The following is a 6,000-nucleotide window of genomic DNA, read 5'->3' on the forward strand; positions in this document are numbered from 1 at the left end:
CCAAAAACCCATCTGTACGTCACCATCATCAAAGACCAAACGTAGATAAAACCACAAAGATGGGGAAAAAACAGAGCAGAAAAACTGGAAACTCTAAAAAGCAGAGCGCCTCTCCTTCTCCAAAGGAATGCAGCTCCTCACCAGCAACAGAACAAAGCTGGACGGAGAATTACTTTGACGAAGTGAGAGAAGAAGGCTTCAGATGATCAAACTACTCAGAGCTACAGGAGGAAATTCAAACCAAAGGCAAAGAAGTTGAAAACTTTGAAAAAAATTTAGACGAATGTATAACTAGAATAACCAATACAGAGAAGTGCTTAAAGGAGCTGATGGAACTGAAAGCCAAGGCTCTAAAACTACGTGAGCAGTGCACCTGAGAAGCCTCAGGAGCCAATGCGATCAACTGGAAGAAAGGGTATCAGTGATGGGAGACAAAATGGATGAAATGAAGCGAGAAGGAAAGTTTGGAGAAAAAAGAATATAAAGAAACGAACAAAGCCTCCAAGAAATATGGGACTATGTGAAAAGATCACATCTACGTCTGATTGGTGTACCTGAAAGTGATGGGGAGAATGGAACCAAGTTGGAAAACACTCTGCAGGATATTATCCAGAAGAACTTCCCCAAGCTAGCAAGGCAGGCCAACGTTCAGATTCAGGAAATACAGAGAATGCCACAAAGATACTCCTCGAGAAGAGCAACTGCAAGACACATAATTGTCAGATTCACCAAAGTTGAAATGAAGGAAAAAATGTTAAGCGCAGCCAGAGAGAAAGGTCAAGTTACCCACAAAGGGAAGCCCATCAGACTAATAGTGGATCTCTCAGCAGAAACTCTACAAGCCAGAAGAGAGTGGGGGCCAATATTCAACATTCTTAAAGAAAAGAATTTTCAACCCAGAATTTCATATCCAGCCAAACTAAGCTTCATAAGTGAAGGAGAGATAAAATACTTTAAAGACAAGCAAATGCTGAGGGATTTTGTCACCACCAGGCCTGCCCTAAAAGACCTCCTGAAGGAAGCACTAAACATCGAAAGGAACAACCAGTATCAGCCACTGCAAAATCATGTCAAATTGTAAAGACCATTGAGGCTAGGAAGAAACTGCATCAACTAACGAGCAAAATAACCAGCTGACATCATAATGACAGGATCAAATTCACACATAACAATATTAACTTTAAATGTAAATGGACTAAATGCTCCACTCAAAAGACACAGACTGGCAAATTGGATAAAGAGTCAAGACCCATCAGTGTGCTGTATTCAGGAAACCCGTCTCACGTGCAGAGACACACATAGGCTCAAAATAAAAGGAAGGAGGAAGATCTACCAAGCAAATGGAAAACAAAAAAAGGCAGGGGTTGCAATCCTAGTCTCTGATAACACAGACTTTAAACCAACAAAGATCAAAAGAGACAAAAAAGGTCATTACATAATGGTAAAGGGATCAATTCAACAAGAAGAGCTAACTATCCTAAATATATATGCCCCCAATACAGGAGCACCCAGATTCATAAAGCAAGTCCTTAATGACCTACAAAGAGACTTAGACTCCCACACAATAATCATGGGAGACTTTAACACCCCACTGTCAACATTACACAGATCAACCAGACAGAAAGTTAACAAGGATACCCAGGAATTGAACTCAGCTCTGCACCAAGCGGACCTAATAGACATCTACAGAACTCTCCACCCCAAATCAACAGAATATACATTTTTTTCAGCACCACATCACACCTATTCCAAAATTGACCACATAGTTGGAAGTAAAGCTCTCCTCAGCAAATGTAAAAGATCAGAAATTATAACAAGCTGTCTCTCAGACCACAGTGCAATCAAACTAGAACTCAGGATTAAAAATCTCACTCAAAACTACTCAACTACATGGAAACTGAACAACTTGCTCCTGAATGACTACTGGGTACATAACGAAATGAAGGCAGAAATAAAGATGTTCTTTAAAACCAACGAGAACAAAGACACAACATACCAGAATCTCTGGGACCCATTCAAAGCAGTGTGTAGAGGGAAATTTATAGCACTAAATGCCCACAAGAGAAAGCAGGAAAGATCCAAAATTGACACCCTAACATCACAATTAAAAGAACTAGAAAAGCAAGAGCAAACACATTCAAAAGCTAGCAGAAGGCAAGAAATAACTAAAATCAGAGCAGAACTGAAGGAAATAGAGACACAAAAAACCCTTCAAAAAATTAATGAATCCAGGAGCTGGTTTTTTGAAAGGATCAATAAAATTGATAAACCGCTAGCAAGACTAATAAAGAAGAAAAGAGAGAAGAATCAAATAGACTCAATAAAAAATGATAAAGGGGATATCACCACCAATCCCACAGAAATACAAACTACCATCAGAGAATACAACAAACACCTCTACGCAAATAAACTAGAACATCTAGAAGAAATGGATAAATTCCTTGACACACACACCCTCCCAAGACTAAACCAGGAAGAAGTTGACTCTCTGAAGAGACCAATAACAGGCTCTGAAATTGAGGCAATTATCAATAGCTTACCAACCAAAAAGAGTCCAGGACCAGATGGATTCACAGCCAAATTATACCAGAGGTACAAGGAGGAGCTGGTACCATTCCTTCTGAAACTATTCCAATCGATAGAAAAAGAGGGAATCCTCCCTAACTCATTTTATGAGGCCAGCATCATCCTGATACCAAAGCCTGGCAGAGACACAACCAAAAAAGAGAATTTTAGACCAATATCCTTGATGAACATTGATGCAAAAATCCTCAATAAAATACTGGCAAACCAAATCCAGCAGCCGTTCAAAAAGCTTATCCACCATGATCAAGTGGGTTTCATCCCTGGGATGCAAGGCTGGTTCAATATACACAAATCAATAAATTTAATCCAGCATATAAACAGAGCCAAAGACAAAAACTACATGATTATCTCAATAGATGCAGAAAAGGCCTTTGACAAAATTCAACAACCCTTCATGCTAAACACTCTCAATAAATTAGGTATTGATGGGACATATCTCAAAATAATAAGAGCTATCTATGACAAACCCACAGCCAATATCATACAGAATTGGCAAAAACTGGAAGCATTCCCTTTGAAAACTGGCACAAGACAGGGATGCCCTCCCTCACCACTCCTATTCAACATAGTGTTGGAAGTTCTGGCCAGGGCAATCAGGCAGGAGAAGGAAATAAAGGGTATTCAATTATGAAAAGAGGAAGTCAAATTGTCCCTGTTTGTAGACGACATGATTGTGTATCTAGAAAACCCCATCGTCTCAGCCCAAAATCTCCTTAAGCGGATAAGCAACTTCAGCAAAGTCTCAGGATACAAAATCAATGTACAAAAATCACAAGCATTCTTATGCGCCAATAACAGACAAACAGAGAGCCAAATCGTGAGTGAACTCCCATTTACAATTGCTTCAAAGAGAATAAAATACCTAGGAATCCAACTTACAAGGGATGTGAAGGAACTCTTCAAGGAGAACTACAAACCACTGCTCAATGAAATAAAAGAGGATACAAATAAATGGAAGAATATTCCATGCTCATGGGTAGGAAGAATCAATATCGTGAAAATGGCCATACTGCCCAAGGTAATTTATAGATTCAATGCCATCCCCATCAAGCTACCAATGACTTTCTTCACACAATTGGAAAAAACTACTTTAAAGTTCATATGGAACCAAAAAAGAGCCCGCATCGCCAAGTTAATCCTAAGCCAAAAGAATAAAGCTGGAGGCATCACGCTACCTGACTTCAAAGTATACTACAAGGCTACAGTTACCAAAACGCCATGGTACTGGTACCAAAACAGAGATATAGATCAATGGAACAGAACAGAGCCCTCAGAAATAACACTGCATATCTACAACTATCTGATCTTTGACAAACCTGAGAAAAACAAGCAATGGGGAAAGGATTCCCTATTTAATCAATGGTGCTGGGAAAACTGGCTAGCCATATGTAGAAAGCTGAAACTGGATCCCTTCCTTACACCTTATACAAAAATTAATTCAAGATGGATTAAAGACTTAAACTTTAGACCTAAAACCATAAAAACCCTAGAAGAAAACCTAGGCATTACCATTCAGGACATAGGCGTGGGCAAGGACTTCATGCCTAAAACACCAAAAGCAATGGCAACAAAAGCCAAAATTGACAATTTGGATCTAATTAAACTAAAGAGCTTATGTACAGCAAAAGAAACTAGCATCAGAGTGAACAGGCAACCTACAAAATGGGAGAAAATTTTCGCAACCTACTCATCTGACAAAGGGCTAATATCCAGAATCTACAATGAACTCAAACAAATTTACAAGAAAAAAACAAACAACCCTGTCAAAAAGTGGGAGAAGGACATGAACAGACACTTCTCAAAAGAAGACATTTATGCAGCCAAAAGACACATGAAAAAATGCTCACCATCACTGGCCATCAGAGAAATGCAAATCAAAACCACAGTGAGATACCATCTCACACCAGTTAGAATGGCGATTATTAAAAAGTCAGGAAACAACAGGTGCTGGAGAGGATGTGGGGAAATAGGAACACTTTTACACTGTTGGTGGGACTGTAAACTAGTTCAACCCTTGTGGAAGGCAGTGTGGCGATTCCTCAGGGATCTAGAACTAGAAATACCATTAGACCCAGCCATCCCATTACTGGGTATATACCCAAAGGACTATAAATCATGCTGCTATAAAGACACATGCACACGTATGTTTATTGCAGCACTATTCACAATAGCAAAGACTTGGAACCAACCCAAATGTCCACCATGATAGACTGTATTAAGAAAATGTGGCACATATACACCATGGAATACTATGCAGCCATAAAAAATGATGAGTTCATGTCCTTTGTCGGGACATGGATGAAATTGGAATTCATCATTGTCAGTAAACTATTGCAAGAACAAAAAACCAAACACCGCATATTCTCACTCATAAGTGGGAATTGAACAATGAGAACACATGGACACAGGAAGGGGAGCATCACACTCTGGGGACTGTTGTGGGGGGAGCGGGGAGGGATAGCTTTAGGAGATACACCTAATGCTAAATGACGAGTTAATGGGTGCAGCACACCAGCATGGCGCATGTATACATATGTAACTAACCTGCACATTGTGCACATGTACCCTAAAACTTAAAAGTTTAATAATAATAAAATAAAAAATAAAAATTAAAATTAAAATTTAAAAAAAGTCAGGAAACAGCAGAGGCTGGAGAGGATGTGGAGAAATGGAATGCTTTTACACAGTTGGTAGGAGTGTAAATTAGTTCAACCATTGTGGAGGACAGTGTGGTGATTTTTTAAGGATGTAGAACCAGAAATACCATTTGACCTAGCTATCCCATCACTGGGTATATACCCAAAGGATTATAAATCATTCTACTATAAAGACACATGCACATGTATGTTTATTGCAGCACTCTTCACAATACCAAAGACTTGGAATCAACCCAAATGCCCTACAATGATAGATTGGATAAAGAAAATGTGGCACACATACATCATGGAATACTAAGCAGCCATAAAAAGAATGAGTTCAAGTCCTTTGCAGGGACATGAATGAAACTGGAAACCATTCTCAGCAAACTAACACAGGAACAGAAAACCAACCACTACATATTCTCCCTCATAAGTAGGAGTTGAGCAATGAGAACACATGGAAACATGGAGGGGAACATCACACACCGGGGCCTGCTGGAGGGTGGGGGGTAAGGGGAGGGAGATCATTAGGAAAAACAGCTAACGTAGATGACGAGTTGATGGGTGCAGCAAACCACCATGGCACATGTATACCTATATAACAAACCTCCATGTTCTGTACATGTATCCCAGAACTTAAAGTATAATTTAAAAAAACAAGAAGAATCTATTGAATTGCACATTGTCACATATTTATCTGGATTTTTTAAAAGACTATTTGTATTACATAACAAGCAATAAGATGTATTTTACTTCAAGGGAAATTACCTCAGTT

This window comes from Gorilla gorilla, chromosome 2 (genome assembly GCF_029281585.2).
Source record: "Gorilla gorilla gorilla isolate KB3781 chromosome 2, NHGRI_mGorGor1-v2.1_pri, whole genome shotgun sequence".
Taxonomy (NCBI): domain Eukaryota; kingdom Metazoa; phylum Chordata; class Mammalia; order Primates; family Hominidae; genus Gorilla; species Gorilla gorilla.